Raw genomic sequence first — 21,584 nt, 5'->3', positions numbered from 1 at the left:
CTGCTCCCTGCTGTCCCTCCACCAACACACAGGCTGGGGAGAGCTCGAGGTCCTTCCTGCTGGCCAGCCTGACCGAGAGCTGCAACCTCCTTTCCACGAAGACTGAGCCATCGCCGGACACCTCCCTGTGTCCGAGGGACTGTGCCCCTTTAAAGGGACCTGTGGTGCTCACTGACCCGGCAGGCAGATGATTCAAAAAGGAAGACCGAGTTAAATTTTGTATTCCCAAGAGTTTTATTAAAGACCGGCAGGACACGCGGTTGACAGGGAATCCAGGGGCTTCTTTCACTTGATTAAGTAAATCGCTAAGTGACCACATTATAGATTCTTACTCACTGCTTCGTTTGGGATGTGGTTTGGGGCAGGAGGTGGTTAAGAGACTCTGTCCTGCCGATCTGATGGACAGGAACATGAAACTGCTGGTTACGAAGCTGCCACCATCATCACAGGAAGAATGTAATAAGTCCAACTGTTTCTTTGCTGGTCGAGCGGACCTGGCTAAGGTGTAATTCTGTAATTCTGTTCTGAGCTAGTTCTTTCGTGGGCTCTGAAAGCCCAGTATTTCTGGGTGTCTTGGAGGTAGCAGATGAGGAGGGATAAAAAGTCAGGAACGGGTTGGGGGACCCCACCGGAAGGAAGCTTGTTTTCCAGACTGATTTGCTGACCCGTAGGTATCACCGTCCCTGAACCCCAGAACTTCCGTTCTCCTGCTGGACCGATGCAGTCACCTAATACCTGCCCTGAAGTCGCCTTTGGGGTAAACGCAGCAGCTCATGCTAACAGTCGAGCGATTCCCGAGTTAAGCAGGAGCTCGGTTCCAGGCCACCATGCTAAAGCGAATGTCACAGTGAAGCGGATCACGTGCGTTTGTTGTTTTCCCGGTGCAAGTAAAAGTTATGTTTTCACGACACTGCAGTCCATTAAGTGTGCAGTTGCGTTGTATCTAAAAACAATATAAATACCTTAGTTAAAAATACTTTATTGCTAAACAATGCTAGCCAACATCTGAGCTTTCAGAGAGTCATAAGCCTTTTGCCAGTGGATGGTCTTGCCTCCGATTTGTAAAAAACGCAGTCCGTCCAGTAAAGTGAAATGCGGTAAACGAGTTACGCTTGTGATACACACAGATCTCCTCTTACCTGGCAACTGGAGGGTGTTGGTGTTTGCACACGAAGGCTTCTCGGCTTCACAGGGATGTCCCTGTCGAAAGTAATTTGTGTCCGAATATGATATTTAGATAGAAGAAAATAAAATCATCCCAGAACCTAAAGATAATAACCAATAACACTTTTGGAGACTTTTTCTTTTCTTCTTTTCCTGTGACTAGGCGTATGTGGCTGTGCTACGCACTTGTGCACATACGGCACGTGTGTTTTGGTAGCTGTGCTGAAGCACTCTGCTCTAACGTTGCACATCTCTCTGCATCGTCTTTACAGACAGTGCTTTTGTGCTAGAACATTCAGTGTACTTAGTTTACGGACGCTGGCAAGTTCTCTTCAGGACCACCGAGCCGGCTGGAGCAGGGTTGCAGTGAGTTCCCAGGCTTGGGACCTTGGCCGTGGAGCTCGGGGCGCTCTGTGCGTGTGAGGCGGGCTGGACCTGGCTGAGTTGGTGTTATTTGCCCACATCGAAAGCGTCCCTTCTGTATGAAGATGCGGGAGAAAGGGTTTATGAAACGAGACCTTGGTGCCTAGCATGGTGAGAATAACTGACTCGGCCTGGCTGGTTTCTAGCACATTCCTCCCTCTCCCATTGGCTGGCGGGGGGGCGGGGTCTGGTGCCCTGTCTGCTTGGAAGGCCGCATCCGCGTCGTGGGCGGGTTCGGGCTGTCCCCACTCCGCGCACCGACCCCACCCGCGTGTGTGATGAGGACTCGAGAGTGTGAAATTAACACATCGAGTGAGTGTCGTATCGCGCAGCCTTGGGCTGGTTTTTTGCAAATTGAATTTTGTAGAAATTAACCTCAGCCCTGCCGACACGATATTAATTTAGCGCTGGCGAAACCGAACTATTTCCACGACATTTGTTCCCTGAGAGGCGACAGTTTACTTTTATGCTAGGACAGCGTGTCTTGCTGAGTAAATTGTCGTCTGTTTGGTCCAAACTACGGTTTGTTATTTGGCATTCAGAACATAGCGACCGTGCACTGAGGGAGAGCCGGCGTCGCCTCATCCAGGCTCACTAACCCGAGTGTGTAACACAAACGTCTGCCTAGCCGTTTACAGAAATGAGTGTGACGGTCGTGGGACCTGGGATCCGACCTCGGCCCCGCATTCTCGGCCTGACAGCCGGCGGGGTCTCAGGGCCGCAGGGCGAGTTCTCAGTTGGGCACAGGAGGGGACGAACCGAGCAATCGCTGGGCACGGGCAGGGACGGCCCAGGAGGGGACCGCCTGGTGGCCGAGGTTCCCTCTCCCCGGTGCCAGAATTTGCTCCAGGATTCTCGCTTTCCATGTCCCCAGTCCCTGACCGAAACGCTTTAATTATATTTTGCCATTAATTTAGGATACAGTCAAATCTTACAGGCCTCGGGGCTCCTTGAAGTTTTTGTCTTATTTCTCAGCTCCCTGGGGAAGGCGGGGTTCGAGGACAGCCCGCGGCAGCTGGCGGCCCAGGCGGGGCTCCGTGTGACAGTGCCGTTGCGACTTGTCACCTTTCCCATCGAGGCTGTCTCTTTGTTTTGGCGTACGCTCCATGCCAACATGCTGCGTCGATGTGACTATCATAGTGTATTTGAAAACACTCCGCCTGATGCTTAAGCGTGTGATTTACATCCCAGGGGGGCCCGTGGCACCTCATGCTGCGCAGGGGCTCGGCCCGCCGACGCTCCCCCGGGGGCGGCCGTGGTATTTCATTTAGGCGACATTATTTTTTGCGTGTTGCTGTGTCGGGTCCGTGTCAGGCAGGGAGAGAGAATACATGGGGAGCGGATTTCTTTGATTTCTGGGTTCTGTCTAGTGGGAAAGAGAGCCTGTGAGTAAGTGGTGGCGATGCTGGGTGACGTCTGCCGGAAACAGGAGAGGGCGGAGCAGTGGCCGCCCAGAGGCGGGAGGGTGCGTGGAAGGCACGGGGGGCAAATGTCCATGGGGAGCACGGAGCAGCCCCGGCGCCTGGGGTCGGTGGACGGGGCCCGGCGGTGGGTGCGCACCGCCCGGTCAGAGCCACCGCTGGGCCGGGCCTCACGTGCCGCACAGCCAGGGGGGTGACGGCACGCATGTGGGGGGACAAGAGGGCCTCTGGAGACCCTCGACGAGCGTGAAACACCGGCCCACGCCCTGCGAGCCCCGATAACTGCGTCCCGGGGTGTCTTACGTAAAGTAGACGCTTCCCCGGCGCCTGGCGCTTGGCAGGCATTTGGTGTCATGTCCCCCTGGTTCTGTGGGGCGTAAACGAGACCAGGTCAGCAGACGTCCCCGCCGTCGCCGGCCCCGGGTCTGGCCGCCGCGGTGCGGGGCCGGCCTCTCTCCTCCTCCAGCCCGGGACCCGATCAAGCTGGGCCCTCGGTGATCGCTCACCTCTCGCCGCTGGTGGACGGGGGCGTTTCCGCTGGCGGGTGTAGGGTCTCCCCACTCTTGACTGCCGCCCCAGAGCTGTCGTCGTGCTGGCTGGGGTCTCTCCTGGCCTCTCTCCTGTACTCGTGATTTTGTCATCCGGGTATAAAAATGCAATGAAACGAAATGAACTTTTTAAAAAAGTATACTTTCACTTTTTCTGAGTAAAGCGTCTCATCTGTTCTTTGCAGACCTGCGTCTGACGCTGGGGTCCACTCGGCCCTCCGTGTTGTTCTCTGCGCCTTTCGTAGGGGGAGGGGGGGATAAGACGCCCAGTTCCAGAGGCTCCAGGGTGACGGGAAGCGGCTGCCACGACCGGTCCCCCTGACTGTGTCCCGTCTCTGTCTCTGTTAGTTCTTCCACGGCCGCGGACGCACCTGGCGCCTCCACATCGGGGTGAAGCTGAAGCGGTAGAAGCTGCCTTCTGAGTCGCGGGGACTCTGTCCCCATCGGCGGAGGCGGCCTCGCAGCTCATCGACAGAACTTACTTTCACCTGCGTGTCGAACTGCCCTGTGGCCCCACCTTGTCACCGAAGGGGGCGGAGAAGGCCTTCGGAGTTCAGTCTTGCTTTTTGAAAGGTCGGTGAGAGGAATGAAATTATTGGGTATTTCGCTTAAGCGACGGCAGCAGCAGAGCCTGGGGCTCCGGCAGGAGGCGGGCGCTGGGGACACTGGAGGGTCCGGGGGCAGCCGGCAGAACCCTCGGTGACGGAAACTCAGCTTAGTGCCGTTTTCCCCGTTAGTTTTCCGAACAGGCAGAAGGATCGGCTTTGGTCTCCTGTTAAATGTCTTTGAGCAGCTCGGTGGCCCTGCATCCCAGAGGCGAGCATTCCAGACAGCGCTTGTGCTATCTTTGGCTGGAATGTCATCTCCGAGGAATCCGGTGTCTGCCATTCTGGGGCTGTCACCAAGTGGAGGTGATCCGTGAATGTCGACAGTCTCCTGGGTTAACTTTGGCTTGTCTGTACTTCAGAATGCTATTCAAGGACATTGCCGCCGTGTCCAGGCTGCTGGGGAAGAAGCTCTTTATGTCACGACCCTCGAGCGTTCACCCGCTGTGGTGGGCGGGCCACGCCTCCCCCGCACTTCCATGACGGAGAAGTCACAAGAGTTCACAGAACGGTTTCCTTAGAAATGCTCGCGCGATTTCTGGGCCCGAGAATGTAGACTCACTATCTCCTGCTGTCATGTCCTTTTCATCTTGCATTTATCTGGAATTTCCAAAGGCCGAGCAGGCTGCTGGTTCTTTTTCGAATCCGCAGATTCTCCGTGCGGCTGGTACCCTGGGCCAGACCTTTACGCTCACCTACGCTGATGGTCAGATTCCATTTAGCAGTCGGGGGCCTCCTCGGGGTTTGGAAAGGGCGGGCCGTGTGGCACAGCAGCTTTGTCTCGGGCTCCGTAGGTCTGGGCGAGCCTATGAGTGGCCGTGGTTTGGGGTTGTGCGGCCTGTGGCGTTGGCCTCGTCTGTCCGGGCGCTCTGATGAGACGTGAGCCTGGCCCGCTCGCCCGTTGGGTGCGCTGGACGTGTGACGGATCAGAGCGGGTTGTCGCCCCGGGTTAGCTCAGGTAGGCAGAGTGTCACCGTGTCCAGCCGCCTTCACGCTCTGTGCCACGGGCTGCCGCTTCCCTCTGGCCCGCCCTCGCGTGCAGGCGGAGCGCCGGGTCTGAAAGCCTTTTCCGTTTGCTTTTGGGCGGGGCGGGGCACAGAATTGCAGGGTGAGCATGTCCCGCTGGGTGATTTTGTTTGTTCCGTAAGCCGTCCCTGGTTTTCTCAGTGCTGCTGAGGTTAGAGCTGTGATGTAGCGCCTAGAAGTTGTTCAGATCTTTGCGTTGTGTCTGATTTGGAAGCAAAAGCCTCTGCCAGAATCGACTAATCGATGTACATAAATTTGTAAACTTAAGCTTTGCTAAACTTATTTGTTATAAGGAAGGAAGCCAAACGCTTAGTAGGAAAAAAGGGAACATTTGATTGTGTTAATTATAGACACACGTGTATGGTGTGCGGGCCGCGGCTGAGACATTCATTATTGGAAGTTATTTCTGTATTACTTTAATAAAAATAACGGGACCGTTTTAGCCCATTAGCTAAAATTGAACCGACAAAGCCCGTGGAATGCGGGTGACAGCATCCAGCTCACCAGCGACAGCTGCAAGGCCAGGGTGCAGCCTGCACGCGGCTGGATGCAGATCACGTTTCCAGAAAGAAAACACGGCCACGTGTGCGCAGGGTCAGGATGTGTGTGCATCACACGTGTAGCGCGGTCTCCTGAGGAAGCATTAGGGAAACGGCTTTTGGGGTTTGTTTTCCTGTGGCAGGCTGTGGTGTTTGAGGGGTTGGGTCAAAGTAAGCGTGTTAAAAATAGGACTCGAAATGTAAATGCTTCTTCTCTAATCCCTTCTGTACACGGCCCCTTACCCGATCCCTTCCTGCGGGAGCCTTGTCCAGACCAGACCGCCTTCTGTCTGACCGAGACCTTGCTGTTCCTTCTCTGGCTTCCACTGACGACTGCATAAGTCATTTTAACAACAGGCAGGAGGTCAAGACAGAAATTTCTAATTGGAATTTATCCATTTTGGTCCTTACTAGTTGTTCTGGGAAGCACGACTCTTTTCTTCGAGATGAACTTGAGCCCCGCGTTATGGGAAGATGGTCAGCCTTGCCTTCCGGGGTGGACTGTAGTTTCCTGAAGTCGGGGCCCACGTGTGGCGTATCTTCCACCACGAGCCGCGGGCCCTGGCCACCTGGTAGCTGCCTGACGAACGATGGAATGACAGCATGAACGCGGATTACCAGACTGTGACCTCTGTCGGTGCCCGCGTGACCTCGGGCAGCAAGTTCTCAGTGGCCCCTCACTGACGGCTCCAGCCCCGTGGAGGATGTAAATGTGCTTGTCGCTGGGAATTCAGGCTCATAACAGACCGAGCTCGCAGCGTCCATAAATGTGCTTGTCGCTGGGAATTCAGGCTCATAACTGAGACCGAGCTCGCAGCGTCCGGGGCCAGCTACGCTTCCCGATGAGTTCTGTAGTGGAGGAGGGTCGGAGCGCACGTTTTATAGGGGAGGGAAATGTCGAATGGGTGCCCGGAGGGGGAAGAGGGTGAACACAGCAGGCTGTGGAATCCCCCTCTGTCTGCACCCTGGGCGGGCCTGAGACAAGGGCCACCTCCGCGTGTCCCCGTGAGTGGTGCGGAGGACAGGAGCCCATCTTGCTCTCCGCCGGGCCTGTCTCTTCCCCTCCTCGTTCTCCCGTTTTCTCCCCGGCCGCCGGGTGTGCGGCGCTGACCCACGCTCGGAGCTGCTTTACCCGCCACGCGCTTGCTGCCCGCCGCGTCCGTGTCAGATGGTGGCCCCACGAGTCAGGGAGAGCCGCGGCTGTCACAGCGTCAACGTGACACCGGAAAGAGCCAAGGGCAGCGTGGTGCTGCGCGCGCGGACGTGGGCGTGTCGCCGTCGTGGATGACGCCCACGTTCAGTCACCGCTCACGCTCCGTCAGGCGCCGGGCTGAGTGAAGTTACAATTCCCCGGCCTGGCTCTCGACACTGCGACCTAAACGACGCGTCTCCGCAGCTCTTGCCGTTCCGTGCCCCGTGCCGCGCCGCAGCGTGAGGCGCTGCTCCAGGCGCGCCCATCTGTCCCTCGTCCTCCGTCCGGGCGCCCTGCCCTCCTCTCGCGCAGCTCGGAGCGGCACCGACTCCCCCACTGTGACCTCCTCTCCTCCCTCCGCACCCCTGCAGCGCTGGCTGTGAGTGCGGCTGCCTCGCCGGCCGGGGTGCACAGGCTCCGGGGTCCGCGGGCTCCGGGGTCCGCGCTCCGCTCGCCAGCGCCCCGGGCGTCCGTGGTGCCACACGCCAAACCCTTCGTGTCGTGCGTGCGGAAGGACGGGTTCTGGGGCCGATCAGAGCAGAACTTTCAAGGCGAGAGGGAGAGGAGAACCGATTTCGTGCTCGCCTTTTCGGGTGCCCACCAGACCCCAAACCCACGCAGCGCGGCATCTCGGTTGAGCTCCTGCCAGCCCCGCCACGTCCCGTGTCCCTCACGGGCGAGGACGGGCTCGGCGGGGGCGGGGGCCATCCAGCCGCACCGGGAGGGTGGGGGAGGCTCACGCAGGCCGCTCCTCTCCCAGGTCCTCGCTCCAGTCCCGCTTCGCCTGTGTCCCCCGCCGTGCTGCGTCGGGCCCCTCGACAGCACGCTCTCCGTCACACAGGTGCCCGGAGGCTCGATCAGCGTTTCCTTTTCACAGTATTCTGAACGGTGTCTTAGTGTCTGTCCGCTTTGACCTATACGCCTCCCTGGCGTCCCTGTCACCTCCCTGCGTTATGGAGACAGGGTGTCAGGCGCCCCGCTGCCGCTCCTGGTTCATTAACGGCCTGGTGGCTGCTGATGCGCAGAAAGCCGGGGTCAGCTGCTTTTCCAGATGTTTCTCGGATTCATGTAATAGTGCTCAGCTGCCTTCCTGGATGAAAATACTGCTGCTGTCAGGATCCTTCCTTGTCTAAGGGGAAGTGGGGGCGGGGGCTGCACAGCTTCCTGTGAGTGCCAGTCCTGGTGGCTCGAGGGACAGCCATCCTCGTATTGGGTTGAAAATAGAGAAGGTAAAAGTACCCCGAAGCGGCATAGTAATTAAGTGTGACCGTGGGGCACGGCCGGGTCAGGACGCTCGTACCTAAAGCACTGAGGAGTATGGGGGTCCGGCTGGGTGCAGTGTGACCAGATGCTCGTACCTAAAGCACTGAGGAGTGTGGGGGTCCGGCTGGGAAAGCACTGAGGAGTATGGGGGTCCGGCTGGGCACAGTGGATCAGGACGTTCGTCCCTAAAGCACTGAGGAGTGTGGGGTCCAGCTGAGTGCAGTGTTGAGGAGTGTGGGGTCGGGCTTGGGAGTGTGGGGTCCGGCTGGGGAGTGTGGGGTCCGGCTGGGTGCAGTGTTGAGGAGTGTGGGGGTCCGGCACTGAGGAGTGTGGGGGTCTGGCTGGGCGCAGTGGATCAGGACGTTCATACCTAAAGCACTGAGAAGTGTGGGGGTCCGGCTGGGCGCAGTGTGACCAGATGCTCGTACCTAAAGCACTGAGGAGTGTGGGGTCCGGTTGGGTGCAGTGTTGAGGAGCGTGGGGGTCCGGCACTGAGGAGTGTGGGGGTCCGGCCGGGTGCAGTGTGACCAGACGCTCGTCACCGGGTCGCGCTTCTCAGACCTTCTGCTGAGCTCTGAGACAGATGGTCTTTTGAGCGATGCTCGCTCTTGTGAATCCAGCAAGATGCCGTTTGGTCCGCTGACGACGTGGCGTTATTAACAAATATTTTATGCAGCGAAAACTCCAAAGCGAGAGGGGCAGCTGCGGATCAGGAAAACCCCACGTCCGTCTCCCAGACAGCGGGGGGCCGCGCCCGTGGGCCTCTCGGCCGCTCGCCTCCGGTCCTGCACAGGACGAGGGAAGACAGCGTCACAGCCGCGTGTCCTCACCTGTGCGTCTGGGCTTGACAGGGCCTGAGAGCCCTCCTTCCTCCCTGCTGCCACCAAGGCAGCAGTGACGTCCTGAGCTAGGGACACAGAAATAGAATCAAAGTGGTCGAGAAGAGTAGTAACGTTAACTTTTATTTTCGTATGTTTAACCTTGAAATGTATGTTCGATTAGCAGATTTTCCGATTAAATACAAAGCTTAGTCTTTCTTCCCGTAGTTGTGCCTCAAGCCCCCAGAACTGCAGGCCCGTAGCGGGTCCTCACTGGCTGTCACCAGTGGGAAGAAAGCGTCCCACTGCAGTGAATTTCCCAGACAGCGGAAGCTCTCGTCACCCACCACGTCTGTCGCAATCGCGGGTCAGAGGTCAACCGTTCCTAAGACTCCTCATGCCGCTTGGCCTGTTCGGCGTTCTCAGCAACCCCCTCCTGACGGCCGGGCTCTGACACGCTCGGGTTTTAACCTTTGTACTTGACCACGACCGTGCGGGTTTTGCTTACAGTCTCTCCACATGGGAATAATTAGAAAAAGACGCGGGGAGAGTGGAAAGCGAGTTGAAAGGGTGGCAGCGTGAGACCAGACACGTTCGCAGGGGGCCCTTACGACAAAGAAGGGGGGCTCCTCAGGCCTGCAGAGCCGGGCGCTGGCCCCCGGCCCCGGGTCTCAGCAGTCTGTGCCAGTGGCTGCTGGCTGGGCAGGCTTCCTGTGGCATCTTTTATGAGGTGAGGCGGGAGGTCCGTACCGCGGTTGACTCTTACGAAGGAGGAGCGGGCCGTAAAACCCTTTTGAAAAGCGGATGACAATGACAGTGACGGTGCCCTCAGAACAGTGGCCTTTTAGGGTTTTCATTCCTCTTTTCTCAGGGCAGTAGAAAAGTCTTTTATTAAGAGCCGAGATTTTTTTTTTAAAAAGACGAAAGGGATATTTTTACACGGAAAAGCAAGGTTATGTTCTGTATCCAGCTGGCCATAGCCTGGAAAACGCAAAATGCATTTTTCTAGTCTTTTTATGCATTTCGTGTGTCTGAATCACTCTAGCTTCCATTAGGCTCAGGATTTAAACACGGCCCTGTGTCTGCTGGAAGATGAAGGTGGCTTGTTGCTCTCTGTGATCGGGGTATTCTGAACAGAGGTACGGTTTCCAGTGTGATGCCAGCGTGGTTGCTGATTGCGCTCATATCAGAGACGCCAGGAGAAAGGAAGAATGATGCTTCTGCTCGGTCTGTAAATAACTCACGTTCTGAAGTGTGGTCTAGCACGTTTACTTTACAACCGTAGCTCTTGAAGGAAGCCAGCAAGCACTTCTAATTGAAAGGGGTGATACAGATCTTTATTTACGGATGGGAAAGAAGTCATCGATATAGTAATTTAAAAAGTAGGTTTTAGAACAGTATGGTATTTATAGTACGGTGTAATTTCATTACTGTTAAATTATAAACACTTAAATAGTTATATGTGAATTAAAAAACTGGAAGGCCACGTATATGTCAAACTCTTAATAATAGTTGAGAAAAGTTTTTTCATTTTCTGGACAGTTTGAATTTTTTTAAAAAACAATTCTCAAAAGCCATTAATGTTTTTTTTTTTTTCAGTTTTTTTTTGCCAGGGAGAATAATCCAAGGACAAGAGCTGGAAGAAATAGATAAAAATCACAGCTCCTGTAGGGGTAGTAATATCATGTCTAATTATTCATTTTCTGTCTTTTCCCATATTTTTAAAAGATAAGTAGATTACTTTCATAATTTAAAAAAAAAAGCCAGCCATGGCTCTTCTAGGGCATTTAGCTCCGACATAGCCTGTTACGCATTTGAGCCAAGTGCTTTGATTTAAAAATTGAAATCACATATCAAAAATAAATAAGAAAGGTGTATAAGAAGTTAGAAATAAGATCGTCACCAAACGTACATGGTTTCGGGACCAAATTCAAGTCCACGTGAAAGACGCGTTGCATCTTTTCAGTGTTATGTGACAGGGAGCTTTGTTCGTCACAGTTCACGCTCTGAGAATTCCCGAGTCCCCTCATCAGGATCATCTGCTGGCACGTCGCTGTCAGGCTTCTTGTAATTTTAACGCTTTGTCTCAAGTCCAGCTCCTTAACGTGGCTGATTTCTCTCAGGAGGGAAAGGGGCGAGCAGGAGCAGACAGCGTGGCTGGGCCCGTCCCGTTTCCCAAAGTGCCGATGACTCCTGTAAGGAGCCTCCTGTGCGCAGCTCAGAGCAGTGGGCTTCGCGCCCACTTATGGGGAGCGCCTGCCTGCCCGAGAGAAAGGGGGTCTGTCCTGGGGGCTTTTCTGATTGCGGCGAGAGCGCCGTGAGAGTGTTTTTGGCACATTCTGGTGCTTATTCCTCTTTTCCTCTAAGGAGACCTGGTACTGTTATTCCGGACCTCGTATTTGACAGAGAAATAGGCAGGGATGCCCCCAGCAGGCTTGTGTGTTTTCTTAACATCACATTTCTTAACTGTTTCGGGTATGTTAGGGTAGATGTAGTTTTTGAGACGTTCAGGTTATTATTGTCACATAAGCACTTTTATATTACAACCGTTACATCGTATGAAACATTCCCTATGTCCCAAGTCGTCCTGGAACATGGAAGGGTCCAGTGCCTGTTCCATGAACAGAAGGATAAAAGTTTAATTTCTGTATTGGGACACAGGAAGGTTTGCGTCGGGGGCGACATACATGCATGCGTGTGCTTTTCTATGTACGTGTGTGCGTTTCCCCACACGTACGACGTTCCTTATGAAAGTGTGAACGGCAGTGTAAGACGTCCCAGGCTTCCCAAGTACCGATTCTTTATAGCACGACAGGAAAATTTTCAGGAAATCATTCAAATTATGTTTGTACACGATATATTTTTCTATCACTGAATAGACCTGAGGTGAAACAGAAGGTGGCTGTCGTGGCTTTGCTCTGTGTCTGTCCGTTCTCGTCACCTGGTCACCTGACCACAGGCTTTCCTTCGGGAGACCCTGCGGCTGCTGGCGGTGGACAGAGCCACCGCACAGGGAGGGACTCTGCGAGCACGGGGCGAGCCTCCTGGAGGCGCACGGATCGATAGCGTTTACTTAAAATCGCTTCTGGAAGATTCTTGGAAATCCTAGCTGTTTTGCTGTAGCTGAGGGAATTCGGAGGTGGCAAAGCCTGGTTTTCGTCCCGTGCAGGTAGCAGTGTGCACACACACGGCATGTTCCGTTCACAGCCCAGGCTGTGTGCACACGCTTGGGAGGAGTACGTGTGAGCACACGACCTGAGTTATTCCCCTTGGGCTCTGCCGGCTTCCCGGAGGTGAGGCGGGGTCCCCGGGCCACCACACCCCTGCCCCATCGTTCCTGGTCATGGGGTCTCAGCTACGTTTTCTGCAGCTGGGCGGAGTCTGTTTCTTCATCTGCAAATGACGTTACTGCTTATGGCGCTGGATCGGGTGAGAGTTAAACCAGACGACGTGAGTGCAGACCTGAGGTCGCTGCATCTTCCTCCTCCATCCCTCGGGCCGCTTGGCCCCGGACCTCTGGGACACAGACACGAGGCGGGGCGGGGTCACGCTGCACAGGGTCCCTGATCGCTGGGCTGAGGAGTCTGCGTTTTCTCTGGCAGAGGGAGGGGACGGAAGGCTTCGGGGTGCTGAGGGCTGCTCCCACACTGTGTTTACGATGGGCGTCGGGGGCATCCGAGAACGTTGGGACGGAGCGATTCCGCAGCGTGTAAGGAGACGTGTTTCGGGGTGTCCTCTGGGCGCAGTGAATCGCATGCACCCGGACCTCCCGGGCAGGAATGACTCCTGGTCGATGAAGCGCCCATGTTTTCGGGTCCGCACAGGTGCAGCTGCGCCCGCAGCCAGAGACCGAGCCAGACGCTGGCTGCAGGATCTCCGCGTGCCGGTGTCGCTTTCCTCTGGTCCCGGCCCAGAGACCCCCCAGGTCGCGTAAGCAGGTGGTAGCGGTCCGGCGCTGTTAGTGCTCGTCGTCGTGGTAACTTATTACTGCCTTAACTACAAGCGCCAAATAGTCGGAGGACATTTTTGGGTCAGATGTGTGTGATGGAGAAAAAGAAACAAGTGTTTGGTGTCTCCTGTTTGGGTGGGTGTCCTAACAGGACGTCCGGAGGAGGAGAGATGTCAGGCTCCGCTGAAGACCTGACATTCTCCCTGGCCGTTTGCCCTTGGGGCGTGCTTGCCTGGGGGTCCTGCACATGGGGTCCCCTTGTGCAGAGTGCCCCTGGGGACAGCTCATAGTGAGAGTGCTGACAGCTGGGTTCCTGAGAAGGCTAAAATTGTTAAAATATCCGTTAAAAGCCTCCAACAAGCAGATAAAGTTGACGAGGAATGAAGTTCAAACTTAACTGAGCGCTTTTATTGTGTAAGTTTATTGCATTGATTTAACGTCTTAACTCATAGATGCAGATATTGGCAAGAAGATAAGTTAGGACTTGTTCAGTGTCAATAAATCTGAAATTTTAGGAGGAAAAAGTCAACATTCGATCTCTTTTCTTAAAGAAGACCTCATTGGCACTTGGACCTTAGAATGCGGAAAACCCATAAAACGTACCGTTAAGGGTTCTACCTCTTCATTATTTTCAAATGTATTTTCGTTTCTCTAGTTAAAAACAATAAATTATTCACAAATGGGAAACCAGAGCAAAAGGAACTCTTGAGAACCTGGTAGGATGTCGGGTGCCCAGGGGTGCCGATGGCCAGCCCCGGTGAAGGCCACGACGGTTGCTGATGGTGTTCTGGCCTGATACCAGCTTCATCACCGCCCAGCACCAGATGGACCCCGGTCCCTCCTCCCCGTCCGTCTGTCCCCTCCCTCCGCCGTTTCTGCCCAGGCTGCTCGTCCTCCTCCCTCCCTCCCTTCCTTCCTTCCTTCTGCTGACGCTTCCGTAACTTGCTGGAGACACCCCTGGCTGGCCCGGGTCCTTGAACTTCCCCTCCTGGCGCATTGCGGGCTCTGTCCTTGGGAAGGGAGCAGGTGCGCCTGGTGAGGCTGCACAGACGAAGGCGTGGACAGAGGCTCCCGGGAGGGTGGCCTTGGCTTTCCTAGCTGGTGCTTTCGATTTGCCCTTGTAACTCAGAGAGGAAGGAAGCCCGGCCCCGTGGGACCGGCAGCGTGACCCGGGCCCCGGGCTGTGCTGCTTCCTCTGATGGTGCGTGCCAGGCCGGCCGGCTCGGGCGCAGGGACTCGGAGAATGGCCCGCCCCTCTGCTGGGGACTTCCGGTCTGCACACAAGTAAGGGTTTTGCTAATTCTTAACCAGTTAATTCAGAAACCAGCAGAATCAAGCTCACAGGAACGAGTTCCCAGGTCACTGGGGCCTTCCGATGGGATAGTGTCCTCAGGCTCCCGGCCCCAGGTGCTGCGCCCCCGGGGGCACTGGGAACCCCGAGGCTCTGCTTCTAGAAGGCGGGGGGCGGGGGGATACAGTGACCGAACTGCTTCACCTCAGCCTTCCAGTTATGCTCGCACAGGCCACCAGACCCTCTGCTGTGACGCCGCACAGGTTTTAGGCGGCGTCGAAGGCAGGGACTGGGTTCTGGCGTCTGCTCTGGGCTCCAGCATGGACGGGAAGGTTTCCTCCCACAGGAGCCTCCGCCCCGCTACTCTGTGTGGAGGCGCCTTCAGGGCTTGGCTCCTCGCCGAGGAAACTCTCGAGTGCTCTTGGCCCTGGACGGAGTGGACAGGAGGAGGGGCAAGTGCTTTCGAATATTCCGGCCTGACCTTTCTGGATCCTACACCTGAGATTTCTCACACTCGGAAGTCCCGGGGAGGACTCAGCCCTTTGACCACCCCCTGTCCCCTGTCCCCTGTCCCCGCCAAAGGAGTCGGCGATCTCCAAAAGCCATAGGTGACTCACAGGTAGACCCTCCCCCCCAGGCTACATCTGTCAGCGGTCCCCAAAAGCCACAGGTGACTCACAGGTAGACCCCCCCGCCCCCCAGGCTACATCTGTCGGCTCGGCCTGAGGGGTTCAGCCGTTACTCAGCCGTGACGCTGACGGCCACCCAGATGGGTGCTGGACACTGCCAACTGGGGGTGCACAGAGCGGACTTCCTGTTCGCTCGACAGGAGGGGCGTCCTCGTTCTGGGGTGCCGCGGATGGACCTTTGAGACCCGCACGGCGCCGATGACGAAAGCAGTTTTAGGACGCACCCCAGGAAGCTCCATTAGCCAGTCGGAGCGGGGACAGAGCAGAGGGGACACGTGTTCCGCGCCCGTGCGGATTCGACGCCAGTGTGAGATTTCCCTTCCTCAGCGGGGGGTCAGCTCGTCCACTGTCTCCTTCTTGGGGGACCCACGGTCCTGCAGTCAGGGGCAGTCTGAGCCGTCCACTGGGAGTTCGGGCAGCGCCCACGTACCATCCATGGCCGCAAAGTTCTAAAAATAGTTTTTCTTGTCTTCTTAGTGGTGCGTGTGTGCGCATGTGCGTGCCTCTGTGTGTGCGCATGCGTGTGCATGTGTGTGCATGTGCGCGTGTGCGCTTGTGCGTGTGTGCATGCGTGTGCGCTTGTGCGTGTGTGCCTGTGTGTGTGTGCGGGTGTGCGGGTGTGCGGGTGTGTGCCCTCACTGGGGTCTGTGAACATAGGAGATTTACAGATGTACAGAGCAGAACCTGAGAAAGTAAAGGCTCTTAAAGGTGACGGCATGCTGTATAGCGGTCCTCTCTGTCGCGTCAGCCCGCAGCCAGCAAGACCAGACGCCCGCTGGCGGGGATGCAGCTTGTGCATGTGGGGCCCGCGTTTGCGGGCCTTCTGGAAGGGCGTCGGTGCCGCACGGAGACGCGCCCCCACGCGGTGGCTTTGGAAGAGCTGGACGTCGCCGAGGCGCCTGGCGTTCTCGCCCTGGGGCTCGCTCTCGGCGTGACCCTCTCCCGGGGTCCTTATTGCCCCCGCCGCCTTTGAGCAGGGCACAGGAGTCTGTCAGGTGAGGCCTCGCCGCCGCCCAGCCCCGCGTCCCCTGCGTGACGGGCCCGTCCGTCCCCCTCCACCCTCAGCAGACAGGTGTGCCCAGCGGCGACAGCAGACGGCCCCGTTCCTGCCTGGCAGGGGAGCGGAGCCACCTGCGCTTTGTGCTGCCACCCCGCAAATTTCCCGGACTTTTTTGCTGTTTATACTTAACAGGTTAATGAGGTTAATGAGAGTTTGAACCCAGCCTTCAGCCACTGGCTGGAGGGTAGGATTTCTCTGGGAGGCTGTCACAGAGAGCTTCCGTGTTGGCAATGACAAAAAGGGTTGTGCCCAGAACGCTCTTGTCATTTCAGGGTGCCTTGAGTGAGTAAGTGACGGACGAGCGTAAACCGTCTTCGTTAGGGGTAGAGACACTCGCCTGGTGGGCGGGGGTGAGGGTCCCTGGGGACAGCGCAGCTGTGGGACTCACCGCACTGAGCAGCGCTGGCCCCGGCCACCTGCATCACGCGTTCCGTCCGCCCAGCGGTCCCGGCGGTGGGTCCTATCGTCGCCCCCATTTTACAGGAAGGAGGCCGAGACCCACAGAGCTCAGGCCGCCTGCCCAGGTCACATGGCCCGTGAGAGGTGACCTGTGATTCTCGCCGCGTCCGGCTCCACGGTCACGCTGTGCTTATCAGCCGTCGTGACTCCGTATCTCATGGGAAACAAGGTGGTGGGCACAGAATTCGCGTTTCAGGAAATTTCAAGTGAGGAAAACTTTTAAGTGTCACTTGCTGCTTCAGGTTTTGGATCTGTGAATTTTAGGATGCACAGACGCTCCTCGACTTAGCGGGCCACGCTCGGTAATTGCGTGTCTGAACAGGTCTAAGGTGGGTCGGGCCAGGCTCTGGTTCAGTAGGTTAAGTGATTAAATGCATTTTTGACTTGATATTTTTGACTTATCGGGCCACCCCATTATAAGTCAGGAGACTTCTGTACGGAGCGGGAACTCCGTAGAAGGATGAATTGCTACTTTAGTTCTTCGTAAGTCACTCTAGAGTGTGGCTGTTATACTACTGGTTAGTTATGGACTTGTGTGCATATGAATATTTTTTAATTCTGTTGATCAAAAACAGGATTTGTTCTAAGAACTAAGACATTCTATAACTACAAAATGCTCAGTAATGCCAAACTAAGACACAGTTAATTAAACTAAATCGGAGTCTTTGAAACATAAACGTCTTAAGCCATTAGATTTCCCATATGTTTGGACACACGAAAACTTGGTTTTTAACGTTTCAGTCTGTGTCACCTCAACTGTCACTCCTGTCGTCGTCTGAGGTATTTTCAGACAGAACAGCTTATTTATTTATTTATCTTAAAGTGAAGTTATTCACGGGGATATTGTGGTTTTGAGGGAACAAGGAACTTGCAAACTTAGAACTTGCAGGTTTCATTTATTTACGTATTTATCTATTATTTTGTTATGTACTTTTTGATAACTGTTTTCCCAGTCCGCCTACGGATTTTTATTGGTGTGTGGGCTGGCTTTCAGTTTGATTGAGTGGCTTATTCGTTTTGTAGCCTGATTGCTCTTAGGTTTGACTTTTTCCTCCAGACCCTGGGCCGTCACATCTGGCTCAGACTGCTTGGAGCAGCGTCGCAGGACGGCGGCCCCTCACGAGCAGTAACAGGAGAGGGGAGAGTCTGTTTGTTTCCCTCAGGACCAGAACGCGGCCTTGAGCATCCGTGAGCTCCTGGGTGTTAAATCGGATTCTCCTGTTCTCCTCAAAGAGCCTTTTGTATACGAAAACCCTCCACGTACGTTAAGACGCTGGCGGGCAGCATCGCAGGCAGAGGCTGATGGGACGTGGTTCTGGGGTGACACTGTGCTGTTCCCACCCCTTCCAGCTCCCACTTCTCAGTCTCAGGCGTGTCTCACCAGGCGCCCCCCCCCGGTCCTCAGCAGCTCTGCCCAGCAGTTCGTGCGTGTCCTCGGCCTTGGCTCCTGTCAGGCGCCGGGGTGTGAGGGCCCCAGGTCTCTTCTGCTTTAGCTACGGAGCGTGTCCCTAAAGAGAAAGTCACGCGAGATGCCAGCATTTGTGACTGACTGAACGGGAAGTCTCATGTGGAGCATGTCTCACTTTTTTTGGTTTTAATATGTATAAAATCAGTAGCCCTGCTAAAAACGACTAATATAATTGTTATTGTTGCTTTTCAACATTTATGATGCACACGTCACAAAGTCACTTGCTGAAAAAATGGCACACCGCCATCCTACTAGGCACGCGAGTGACCGGCCTGAGGTCGTGTGGTGTGTGTCCACGTTCCACAGGCAAAACTGAATATGATGTGCTCCCATGGGTAGCAATTAATATTAGTAATATAATGATAAAAAGAAACCAGACAGTTCTTTCTGAGTCTGGGGGAAAATTTGTAACTGAAGAATATTCTACAGAATTTTATTTTTCATTTTGCTTCGACTAACTTCTAGACATTTGGCTCCCAGAAAACTGTGATTCTGGTTTTGTAACAAAACTGTTTTGCCAGTGAAAAGCATTACAATTCTGGCTTCTGCTTTTGTCATGTATCAGACTAAGGATGTTTTACAGTCAAACTAGGCAAATGTGTAAATAGAGATTTATAATGGAAATGTTGATTCCATTTGAGCTGAAGCCAAACATTTATGAGGGAAAATTAGATTAAACAGTAGACGTGTAGAGAGACTTGAAGTCGTGACAGCTTTAAACACATGTCGTAGGTGTTCCGCAGGCTCTGAGCGTGTTCTCTCTGGCACACTTGGGTCTTAGCTCCTGGGTGTTTCAACCATTTATTAGATTCTCTTTTATCTTTCTTTGGACTGGTGGAACCAAAGCCTCCTGCTTGGGGTCTGGTGATCGGGAACTGTCCTTATTCATTACTATAGGATCAAAGCCTGATGTTCTTAGTGGAAGTCACCTGTCCTGTCACATTGTAGTATACCGATGAGTGTAAATCGCCACTTTAGATTCTGAGTATAAAGCCAGTTACCACCGATTCATTCATTCGTCAAAGCCTAACAGGTGCCCTGTGCAACTCATTCATTTTCATATACTGCTCAGATACGGGGAGATCGCTCGAGCTATGGGGCCGAGGCCGGCGTCGGGCGAGCACGGTGACGGTGGTCCCTCGAGTGGCTGGATGTAACGCAGCACGGGAGTCTCCCAGGAGACGCAGCACGTGACTGCCTCGCTGGACCGGCAGGGACCTCCGTGGTGACACATCCAGTGCCGGCGCCGCGGGCCAGTGGGAGCACTGGGCGCGTCCGAGGTCCCCTCGTCAGGCACGGGGCGCGCAGGTATTTTCCAGCCACCCCGCGGGTTGCTTGTCACGCCCCTCTGTCGCCAGCGTCCTTCGATGCAGACAAGTTTTTGCTTCTGATGAAGTTCAACTTACCTGTTTTTGCTTTTGTTGCCTGTGCCTTTGGGGTCATATCCAATAAATCGTTGCCAAACTCAGTCTCACGAAGCTTTTGCCTTATGTTTTCTTCGATGAATTTTATAGTTTTAGCTCTAACCTTTAGATGCATTTGATCTGTTTGAGTTAATTTTTATATGCGGCATGAGGGACCCAACTTCATTCTTTCTTTGGCACCTGGATGTCCCTGGTCCCGGCCCCATCTGTCGAAAAGACCATCCCGTCCCCCTCGAATAGCCGTGGCAGCCTTGTCACAGGTCACTTGACCAGACACGGGCTTCGTTTCCGGGCTCGCGACGCTGAACAGCCGGCCTGTCTTAAACCAGCACTTACCTCGCTCTCATGATTTCTGTGGCTTCGTAGTAGGTTTGAAATCGGAGGCGGGAGGGGCCTCCAGCCCTGTTCTTGTTTCAGAGGCTCTCTGGCTCTTCGAGGCCCCTCGAGAGTCCATGCAGACGTTAGGAAGGATGTTTGTTTCCGCAAAGCACGGCACTGGGATCTTGGTAGGGTTCGCTCGGGTCTGTAATCGCTTTGGGTGGAGTTGGTATCTTAACAATACTGAGTCTTGCGGTCCACGAGCGTGAATTCCTTTCCGTTTTTCTGCGTCTGACACGTTTTGATGGCAAGAGCATGGACTCAGGTGCGGCCAGGCAGACTTGGTGCTGATTCTTGCTCTGCCGCTCGACACAGAGTTGGACTTGAGATGACCCTCAGGTGCCTCTGAGCTGCAGTCTGCTGTTCCTTGCGTGGGGGTGTGCGACTTTGCTGCATGGCTGGGCCCGGCGGAGTGTGTTTGTGACATCTTTTCTCTCCTTTGTGCCCGCCTTGGACGTCTGTATGTACCCCAGCTTTGTCCTCTGATTTAACCAACGCTCTGCCTGTTTCCTCTCATATTTTTAGAGTGACTTCTGACCCCAGGACACCTGCCCTGACTTAAAACCTCATCCTCGCTAGTTTTCTAGCAAGTGGCCTGACGTCGGTCCAGAGGCAGGCCTCTGGGGACCCCGACCCACCCCCGCCAGTGCTGGAATCTTGTATTCAAAATCCAACAGGCCGTACCTGGGCGTAGCTAATGACAGGCAAGGGCTGCAGCCGGCAGCAGGGTCCGTCCCGACGCCAGCCTGTCCCGTTCTCAGGGGACCTGACTTCCGAGGTCCCCTCAGCGTCCCCCGCAGGGAATGGCAGCCCCATTGCCCGCCACACCTGCGTTCTGTACGCGGACTTGGAGTCTGGGTTTGGGTCGCATTGTTTTTCTCCCGTGGGAGTCCGGGTGTTCGCTCAGATTGGATCACAGAGCAGCTGCATCTCAGAATCTCTCTTTCCAAATCTAAACTCTGGTTCCCCGGACATGGCAGTTCACTGTAACGCGTGTTACGGTATGTGCTTCGCCGCCCTCCAGAAGCGTGTAAAGGACTTTTGACCCGAGTTTACTTTACATTCCCCCCCACCCCCCGCCATGAGGACGGCGTGGAAATGCGAGGCAGGGCAGGCTGTGTCGCGTGCCCCAGTGAAGTGCACACACCTCACAGCCCTGAGGCTCCGCGAGGTGTGATTGGCGTGAGCTGCAGGACCGGGGTCGGGGCTGGAGTGGAGACGACAGCAAAACGTCACTCTTAGCATTTATCCCGCTCAGACGGTGCTCCTGGCGTTTCGCATACGCGTTTGACCCTAAACGGGGTGCTCCTGCTGCCGCCTCCATCACTACGGGTCACCTTTGTCTTTCCTGGTCATGTCACCCATGACCCGTCCTGCTGCCCCGTCCCACTCAGCCCCTTGATCAGCTCGTGCTGCCCCTCCCGCCTTTCCATCTGAATCCAGGTTCAGCCATCGAGGGCCTGTCCCTTCTCCCACCTTCGCTGCCACCGGCCAGTGCCACCCCCATCACCCTCTCTGGCCTGGTCGTGGCAGTGGCCTTTCCACCGTCCCTCCTTCCACCTTTGCCCACCAGCAGCTGTGCTTACTGCAGCGGACAAGGCAGCTGTTAAAACCCGCGTCAGGTCTCCTCACTCCTCCGCTCAGAACCTTCCAGAATAGAAAGCCTCGTGTTCGGGGCCCTGCTCCCTTTCCAGCCCAGCCCCGTGTCCTTGCCGCTCCGTGGATGTGCCAGCCTTGCTCCCAGGCCCCGTCTTCTGGTCTCCACGATGGGAGCATCTCCCTGCTCCTGTCCACCTGTGTGGCTCAGGCCCCGCCCCTCTCCTGTCCACCTGTGTGGCTCAGGCCCCTCCCCACTCCTGTCCTCCCA

At 55.4% G+C, this 21,584-nt stretch overlaps 1 protein-coding gene across 1 annotated transcript in view; it reads left to right on the top strand.

Moving 5' to 3' along the window:
- SIPA1L2 (signal induced proliferation associated 1 like 2) overlaps nucleotides 1-21,584 on the top strand; it is a 137,978-nt gene that overhangs the window by 28,867 nt on the left and 87,527 nt on the right. Inside the window, exon 2 of the mRNA XM_025039060.1 lies at nucleotides 3,905-4,129. The gene's annotated coding sequence lies outside the window, so the exon portion shown is untranslated. The remainder of the gene's footprint in view (nucleotides 1-3,904; nucleotides 4,130-21,584) is intronic.

This window comes from Pteropus alecto, unplaced genomic scaffold (genome assembly GCF_000325575.1).
Source record: "Pteropus alecto unplaced genomic scaffold, ASM32557v1 scaffold189, whole genome shotgun sequence".
Lineage (NCBI taxonomy): Eukaryota > Metazoa > Chordata > Mammalia > Chiroptera > Pteropodidae > Pteropus > Pteropus alecto.
The sequence above is the reverse complement of the archived record's forward strand: the minus strand, read 5'-3'. Positions and strand labels throughout refer to the sequence as shown.